At 39.5% G+C, this 9,927-nt stretch overlaps 1 long non-coding RNA gene across 1 annotated transcript; it reads left to right on the forward strand.

Moving 5' to 3' along the window:
- Window positions 1-4,274: 4,274 nt before the first annotated feature.
- LOC129348981 (uncharacterized) lies at window positions 4,275-8,535 on the forward strand. Its single transcript, XR_008601756.1, has 3 exons — window positions 4,275-4,525; window positions 5,515-5,582; window positions 8,233-8,535. It is a non-coding gene; the product is annotated as an uncharacterized LOC129348981 (long non-coding RNA).
- The last annotated feature ends 1,392 nt before the right edge of the window (window positions 8,536-9,927 follow it).

Genomic DNA, 9,927 nt, shown 5'->3' on the forward strand with positions numbered 1-9,927 from the left:
AAATGCAATTAGAGCGATTATATTCAACACTGTACGACTTTTTATAAACTAAAGCACTTTCAGTGTCTTCTAATGTGGTCTATTATGGGATGGCTACTCTGTTAGCCTCTAGCTTTTAGCAGGACTGTTGTAGCTAATGTTAGCTGCCATCAGGAAGATTTTTAAAAGAAAACTTTCCTCCCAACAAGCATAATGACTCTCATCTTCCTTGACTGTTTACCAAACTTCCTTGTGCGTTGTGTATCTTCTTCACTGCAAACCATAGACTGTATGCTGCAGACAGACTTTAGGTTCATTACCGCCATCTATTGGGCTGGAGTGTTCAGTGTTACTGGTGTGCCACAAATTAGGGAACTGAGAAAAATACGATTAAATGCGTTAATTTATTTAACGTGTTATTTCCTCGTTAATTAATTAATCAAAATTAACATGTTAAAGTCCCAGTCCTAGAATAAATAAAAGGATTTGGAAGAATAATGAAATCTCTTGATCCCCATCTACAACTCTACACAGAAGAATAGCAACATTGAAGTACGAATACAATAAAATTATGTCTGTGACAAATAAGTAAAGCATTCCTGTATACCAGGCAATAAGCAAAAAATACCTCTGCAGACCAAAACCTGTGGGAAGATTTTCATTTCCCAGTTCTTTGCTTTCTTACTGGGCCTCAGCGATAAAGACGTTCACTTTCTGGCTAAATACCACAACACCGTACCTAGCTGGTTAGTGACTGAAGAGGAGGATTGCCATCCTTATTCAATAGCCACAATTCTCTGTATATAGTATAAAGAGGAGGGTGATGCAGTCCAGGTGCTACCTGTTTTAGACCTGAATCACATGTGCACCTGGAGATTGTTCTACATCGTCTCAAATCATGTTCTTCCTGCATTTGCAAACTAGTTGTAATATTTCTATTATTTGTTCATGTGCCATTCTAGACACATCTATTACATGTGTATTCATTAAACTGATTCCTCCTGAGGTTTTGTTCCTTTGTTTCCTCATAATTAGGATTGTGTTTTTCTGTACCTGACCCAAGTTTACTGAATTTACAAGATTTCAGTGGGAAGCGATTCTGTGATTCTTGCAAAAGACATGCTTGGTTCAATTCTGGAAAAGTTTAGAAATTATTCTTATGATTTCCTGCCTGGAGTAAAACCCCCATGATATTCCAGCTATGCAGTGGAGCAGAGTGAAAGACAGTGAGAAATAGGACAATAAATGTGACAGAGGAGCAAACAGCACCTTCTGCACATCAATCAATGTATAAATGTCAAAAAAAAGCTAAGCTGGCGGCACACATACACATACATGAAGAGGCATGCATGCAAACGTGCTCACAGCAGATTGATGAACAGACTGACTACAGCAGACAGACATGCATATTTTTAGATACATGAAGGACATAAACACTCATAGAAGAACAAGCAGGAGTACACATTACCCAAGTCTTTCACATACACTCTTTTATTCACATAAAACGCATGCATGCACACACTCTGAACTGGCCTGCACATGCTGTGACATCTCAGCTGCGATCACCTCCTGTGTGGCAGTTCAGTGGAACTGGAGAGTCAGTAACAGTCAGCAGCAGCCCTGAAACAGGTTCAGCTCTTGGAGTTCAAATACATTTTTTTTGTGTGTGCACCAAGTGAGAAATAACTACAATTTAAAAAATTTTGCAATGTTTGTTCATTTTTATGCATTCATGATGTTTGTTTAGTATAGCTTTTTGCATAAAATATATTTCATTTTAAATGTGTACCCCACACAGGTTTTTCCTCTGGTTGTCAGCAGCTTCATTCTGTAAGATCAAAGTTGTCCCGTTCAATTTGCAGTTTGCCAAAAAAAAAAGAGAGTATTTTTGCTAGCTATGCAGGAGCATGTGAACATCCTTTAGGGTTTATATATGTAATTCAGTTTGCAGAATTTGTGAAATTTGATGCATTAAGCATTTTAAATATGTGGGTAAACAATGCTTTCATGAAACAGGTCCCTAATTCAAAGATCCTCTCTCAGTGCCGTCAGAACAATCCGAACATACAGTGAAACAATTATGCATATCAAATCTGCTTTGTTTTTTAGACAGTCAGGGAACTGAAGTCTACAGTCCACCAGAGAATATACCAGGACATGCCCAAAGTCTGTCAATAAATGGGAAGAGAAAAGCAGAGAAACTTATGTTAATTAACCTCATACAGCCTGACACTAGAGGCATCTGCTGTGTCTGTGTCTTTTAAAATATCCTTCTGAAATGTGCACTATATTCAATTTAAATGCGAATCTTGTTTTTCTCAATTAAGCTCTGATGGAACTTTGTCTTAATAGGAGCAGACCTCAAGCAACTTCCCAATGTTAATATGAAACACAGCAGATTTGAAAAAAAGACCAAAACTTCAAAAATTTAATGGTTGTAATGTTATTTCAAGGAAAAATAAGGACTAACATGACACTGTTTGTGTGAAAATATAGAAACAATGGATGGCTTGGATTTGTACCCACCTCTGGATGAGGCTCTGGACCCTTCCACCTGCTCGGTTCTGCCCAGTCGCTTGCTGGATCCTTGGATCCCCCCTCCCTTTCCACTTGTGAATTTTAGTTTAGTTAATTCCTCCTAGCCCCCACTTTATTTACGCTTGGCTCTTTGTTTTATATATAAATTCTTCATAGTACTTCTTCCTCTCTCCATTAGTTCGATCCCGTTTTGTTAAACTTTTGTTAATAAATATGTGTATCTTGACTGAGTCTCTGCTCCTTGGCCTTGGGTTCTCACTCTGCGCTGTGACACTACCTGCTTGAAAAAGGAGAATAACTGATAGCAATCGTCTGTGATAGTCCACTGCTTTGTTTAGCCATCTGTCCACACCAAGCTCCTCGTCATGATCTGTAGCTCTGTAATCATTGCACTCCCTCCTTTGCTCCTGTCAAAAGAAGGAGCACTGCATAGTGCCATCACCATAAAAACATAACTATCGTGATAAATTACCTGCAATAAAAACCTATGGTGTCACTTTGAGGAAAGACAATCTCGATTAGAGGAGTCGCTGAGAATGGTCAGTTAAAGCCTGGATGGAGAACCAGAAGATTGGAACCATGCCTTGGCTGCTCAATCACCAGATCTAAATTCAATTGAAAACCTGTGGAAAATCATCAAACGCAAAATGGAGAAACACAAGCCCAAAAACAAAGCAAATTTGTTTGAATTAGTGCAACAGGAATGGGCTGCTGTGACAGCAGAACAATGTCAGAAGCTGGTGGAGAGCAGCCAAGACACATGGATGCAGTCATCAGAAACAATGGTTATGAATCAGTACTAACTCCTGTGTGGATCATGGGACTAAAACAGACAGAAAAGAAAACATGGAGTGTCTAAAAGCACTGTTTTTGGCAGTACAATGCCACAGCAATTGATGTAGGAAATTAAGTGATTTTTGTTATTATCAAGAAAACTATGGGATATGGCTAATATCAGCTTTTAAACAAAACTCTTATGAACTATTTTTGTTCTCATATTTGTCCAAACAGATGTATCTTTAGTTGTACCAGGCACCGAAATGAACAAGAAATTGAAGAAAACAAGGGTGGTCTAATAATTTCTTTTCCATGACTGTATAAGGGAGAGTGGGATGAAATGCATCATTATATACTTGAGGTATCGTTGCAGCGGAGGTATGACAGTAATGTCTAAAAATAAGACATGTACATATATACTATGAGTCAAAAGTTGGACACACCTTCTCATTCAATGGTTTTTATTTAATTATTTTGTATCTTGTAGATTAATACTGAAACATCAAAACTATAAAAGAATACATGTGGAATTATGTTCCATCCATTATCTATACACCGCTTAATCCTCAAGAGGGCCGTGGGGGTGCTGGAGTCTATCCCAGCTGACTTAGGGCGAAGGCAGGGGACACCTGGACAGGTTGCCAGTCTATCGCAGGGCTACACTTACAATTCTTAAAATACGGCTTTCCAAAAACAAGTGCTTTCTTGGCTCAATTTGTCCCCGGCAAGGTGTAAATGGAGCCCTTGGAGAAAATACGTCAGGGTAAATTGTCACACCAATTATGCTGAAGCAAAATGGAAAATTTATACCTCATATAATGCAAGCTCTGTCTCCATTTGTTCATCCAAGACCTGGTGGGCGTATCCTGTTCTCTTGAACCCTGTTCTGGTTACTTGCAGTTTTTTGTTTTGTTTTTGTCCATGAATCGTTTTTGTCACATCCTCTGCCCCTGGAGCCAGATAGTGACATCTCTTTTCTCTCTCCCCCTCCTCCCTCTCATGCAGGCGGCATGTGTGATGGAACTGATGGGCAGGCGCTGCTACTCCAATCAGCTGAGAGCAATCAGTCATCGGCCATCTCCTCCTGCATCTAAGCAGACGCTCTGCTCTCAGTTGATGTTGGACCATTGAACCAGTCACTTTGGGCTTCCACCTGCTTGTACCAACCCGGATCCACCATCTCGGAACCGCGTGGAACTCTGGCACATCAGCTCACCAACAACACCGTCAGGTTGGACAGCTTCCCCTCTGGAGCCCCCTCAACCGCGGCACCTGCCCTTCCACCTGCCACACTTCACCCCTGCAGCCGCCACAAAACTCTAATATTATTCTTTTGCCTACACTTTGTATCATGTCTCTTTACCTCACTCTTGAGCCTGTGGGGGATTCATAACAGTTTTAAAGTCATTCTGTTGATCTTCATCTGCCACCTGACATATGGACTTTCCATTCTTTACTCTCTCCTACAGCTCTCTCCAAATCCTTAAGAGAAGTGGAAGCCCTGTCTATCTTCCACTTACACACACAGTCTTAAAATTAAACTGTCATATAATTTTGATTATACAATGTAAAAATAAGAAAATTACAATAATGTAATTATTTACCAATGATCATAGGTGGGAGTCAGTGGCTCAACTTAACCCCAGCCTTCTGACTCAGCTAAACCCTGCATCCACCATTTTAACAAAAGTGCATCATCCAGGCATTTTAGAGTTAACTTCATGTTAGCAGTTTATCCTCATGTTGTAGCTTACTAATGCCCTGACATGTGTGAAATAGTTTCAGATGTCTCAATTGTTCACACACAATTCACAAAACCATATGCATGAAAAATTTACTTTGAAAAGCAAAAAACGTTTTATTTTTCTCCTTGTGCTCCTTCTCTTCACTGGGACAGTATAATGGATACCTCTTCAAAAGTATTTGGTCACAGGACCTACTCAACTAACCCAAATGCTCATCTTACCCCACTCTCCCATACAGTTTGTGAATATTTAGACTGAGTCAAAAGTTTGAACACACCTTCTCATTCAGTGGTTTTTATTTAATTATTTTTTATTTTAAAAGAAGACATATGGAATTATGTTCTAAACAAAAAGTTTATCTTCAGCATTAATCTACAATGTAGAAAATACAAATAAATAAAAAGTACTGACTGAGCACCAGTCAAACTTTTGACTGGTATTGTATATAACTCACCTGTTGAATGTTCTCCACCAGAAGCATTGTGGAGCAGTGCAGTAGTTAGCATTGGAGTGCTCCAGCTTCCTCCTACAAATACATGCATGGTAAGTTAACTGCTGATTCTAAATTGTGCACAGTTGTCAGATTTGTTTGTGTGTTGATCCTATGATGGACTGGTAACAAGCGGGTAAAACAAATGGATGGAAACCAGGGGATTGCTCCCTCTGGTCTGGGTGCAGCAGCCCCAAGGAGTCTGTCATACAAACTTGCTCACAAGGGATGAGAAAATTAAGCAAGAGATGGACAGATAAACAGGCAAAGCGTCAGTAGTAATGCAGGCTTTGTACTGGACCATCAAGTTTGCCAGTCAGTCTATGTCCAAACCCAAATGTGATTGTGGTTACAACCGGCCAAAATGCTCGCCCTCCTTTGAAGGTTTTCTGGGAAGGTCCAACTAGTAGGAGACCCTCAGGTAAAGAGAGTTCACTGGAGGGATTGCATATCTCATCTGGCCTGAGAACAACTCAGGATCCCTCACTCAGGATAAGCTGGCAAAATGTTGTTGGGAAAAGGGATATCTGGAATAACCTGTTTAGCCTGTTGCCACAAGAACCCAAATCTGGATAAGCTAAAGAAAATGCATGGATGAATGGAACTGCCAGAACGCACATACATATACAGAGCTGGTAGTAAGATGCAAACAGCATGTAGAATAGCATAATAACATATCATGTATAGTACATGCAAAGCAGAGTAGATGAGTGGAAATGGGCAGCTGGAAGCAGTGGACTGGAGGAAAGACAGTAGCGTCCCACAGTGGACATGATGGAGACTAAGCCTGTTGCTGGGACAGCAACCACAGATCAGAAGCATCCAGCTCTGATTGGTACTCAAAGCGATTTACACTTTATAATGTTTCACTGTCACCCATTCACACAACCTTCACACACATATTCACACATCAATAGTGACAGAGCTTCCATTCAAGGTGCCTGCCTGCCATCAGGATTAACTTAGGGTTCAGTGTCTTGTCCAAGGACACTTTGGAGAAGGACACGGGGGGACACAAAGTGAATGCCATGTGATTATGTATACCTAGTAAATGCAAAGGTAATCAGAGAAGGGCTCAGTGCATCAAGAGAGGTCCCCTAGCCTCGGCCCATAGCAGCTAACTAGGGACACAACTACAGGACCTTAAAGAAGAAGTCAGTTGTGCCACCCGAGTCAGTCCTAACTATAAGCTTTGTCAACGGAAGGTTTTAAGCCTGGTCTTAAAATTGCGAGAGTGTTCGCCTCCCGAACCCAAACTGGGAGCTGGTTCCACAATGAATTTGAATGAATTAAAAGGACGACAAAGTGAACGTTAGAAGTCAGTGATGTTTGTTGGCACAAACTAGCAGACAAACTTTCAGCTAGAAAACTAGTGTTTGCATCCTGATACAAAAGAAAATAGTTTCTGCTGTGTTTGCTTGTGGTTTTTACTTACTTTCTGGTTAGGTTCATGCACAAAAACAGTTGGAAATGGTTTTGGCTTTGGCTTATGTCAGACGTTTGGTAAATGGTTGGCCCCATTCGGGGAAAATGTCATGGTTTGGGTTAAAATATAAACCTTTCACAACACGTTTGAAGCAGCTAACCCATTTTGTGGGTTTTAAGTCCCACCACACCTAATATGTGACTGGTTGGCTGATTACAAATGGATTTGTGATACATCACAAACAAATGTATCCCGGCAGAAATTCTGTTTCCTTTAAAACCTGCAGTTGTTCATGAAAATTGTATAAGTGAACATAGGACTTCACCCAGAAGACTGGGATTTGTGTCCCACGTTGGATCATTATTTGTAAACCTAAATTTAGTTTTGGCTTTCTGTTTAGTCAGATTTATGCACTACTTTGTTGGGTTAAAATATGACTTTTTCACAACTTGTCTAAAGTCAACCAAGAGACTTGGATGATAAGCTTCATAGAAGTGACAGCTGGTAAGCAATGCAATAAATGGTAAAAGCATGTTGATTAGAAACATATTTATTATACTTTACAAATAATTGTAATACGTTTCTCTCACAACAGAAGTAGAAATGCAACTTAATTTATAGGAAGGTGATTTTTTGTTGACAGGGCTGGAAAATTGAAACACTATTTTATGGAATCAATTTTTAAAAACCAAAAAGCAGGTTTTGATGTGTACTCAGACTCCTTTCATTTCTGTCTTTAGATCAACAGATATTTTTTTGCATCAAACAGCAAATGTAAAGACATTCACTGTACAATCAGTAGCAACAAATGCACTGGCAGATTCAACAGAAACGCCACTTCTTTCTGTTCTTCACCTCCATCTTGGCATATTTATTAAGCCTTTTTTGTCTTTATGCTCCTTTCTCAATCATGGATAGTATACAACTGCTTTAACTGACACTGAACTATGTGTTTTTAAAATTTGTATTAAAAATACACTGAAATGAACAAAAACTAAACTGAAACACTAAATGAATGAATGGATGAACTCATAGCCCAGGGGAGATTTGAAATATGTCTTTTTATTGAATTTGTATGTATTACATTTATTTATTTATTCATTTTTTGCGATTGGAAAGAAAAGAAGAGGGCACAGGTGATGCAGCAGCCTGTTATGGCAGCTTTTGAGTCCTGTGTGTTTCAGTTTAGTGTGTTTTTTTTTTCTTGATGTCAAATGTTTTTTACAATCATTGGCGATTTAAGTTTTGTTTAATTCTACTTTTTTATTATCTTGGAGGAGTGAGAAAAGGAAATGGAATGGAAAAGACCGTTGTTCAGTGGAGTTCTACTAGCAGAGCAACTAAGCCAACCAGCTGTTCACTCCCAACAGGAGCCTCTGATCTCACTGAACTTCAAAGACCAGGTCGACCATCTCCTCCCACCCTCCTCCTTCAACCCAAACTTCTACCTTCATCCTCTCAAGCTGCCTCCATCAGCTCAGTCCCACCTTATCTCACTCATCCTTCTCTGTTGTCTATGTTAACATGCTGCTGTGACAAATTAATTTCCTATGAAGGATCAATAAAGTATATTCATTCTATTCTGTCACCTCTAAATTTTGATTCACATCTTGTCTAAATTCACAGTAAATTCTATGAGAACTTGCAAGCTCTGATAATACATCATATGATATGAAGCTCCTAAACAGACTTTGTCATTTGAGAAAACTCTGTCAGTCCAATTTTTCTCAAGCTTCCCATGGAGAACTGCATCTGTCCTCCTTCCAGAGTCTAAAGCCATTGCTCTTTGTCCTTCAGCAAGGTGTTTAACATCACAACCCCCACAGTGGATTGTCTGCATGGAGGGTGTGGCTGAGAACAGGCACCTTGCTCAGTCAACCTTCCTCAGATATATTAAAATTAGTCATGAGAACAAAAACACCCTCCACAGCCATAACTTCCCAGCTACTTCTGGCTGACAATAGCACTACTGTTAATGTTTGACAGTACTATATAATAAAACACACACACTTACCAGAAAGGTAAACTGATAACAAAACCTTTCTAAACTCCTTCAACAGCACCAATGAAGTAAAGGAGTTCTGACTAATGAACTAAACCCTAACCCATAAGTCAGAACGAGGTCAAGGGTGTGATTAAAACTATGAGTTGGTTTATTTACATGTTGAGAAAACCCAATTGAGTCTAATATTGAATTAAAAGCAGTTGTAAGGCTGTCACTGTCCACGTCAACATGAATGTTGAAGTCACCCACAATAATGACTTTATCTGAGCTGAGCACTAAATCAGATAAAAAGTCTGAGAATTGAGATAAAAACTCAGAGTAAGGAGCAGGAGGACGATATACAACAACAAATAAAACTGGTTTCTGAGCTTTTAAATCTGGATGAGAGAGACTGAGAGTAAGATTTTCAAATGAACTGTAACTAGGTTTAGGTCTCTGGTTCATTTTTAAGCTCGAGTGGTAAATTGCTGCCACTCCTCCTCCTCGGCCTGTGATTGGAGGAACATGACAGTTAATATGACTAGTAGGAGTTGATTCATTTAGACTAATGATGGCAACTTATCAAAATCATTTGCATCAGCAAAAGGGCGTGGCCATGGTGACCCCCTGAACTTTGATCCTTTGCTATGAAACAAACTACTGTCTGCCCCCACAACAACTTTCACCGATGTCTACAAAATTTCGTATGCATATGTAGCATATTAGGATGAACAAAAAAAGCCTCTTGAACCCATACTCTAAACCCAACAGGAAGTCCGCCATTTTGAATTAAATGTCAGATTTTGGGTGCTTTTTTTTTTTTTCATTTTCAGTGATTTATTCCTCACAGGTGGTAACTCTAAAACACTTCAAATTTTGACAGGATTTACAACCCAACATTAGGATGAGAATTTGTGAAAATCGCACACAACAGTCAAAGGGCGTTGCCATGGCAGCTGACTGAACTTTGATGCTTCACCATGACAGA

This window comes from Amphiprion ocellaris, chromosome 5, assembly GCF_022539595.1.
Source record: "Amphiprion ocellaris isolate individual 3 ecotype Okinawa chromosome 5, ASM2253959v1, whole genome shotgun sequence".
Classification (NCBI taxonomy): Eukaryota; Metazoa; Chordata; class Actinopteri; family Pomacentridae; genus Amphiprion; species Amphiprion ocellaris.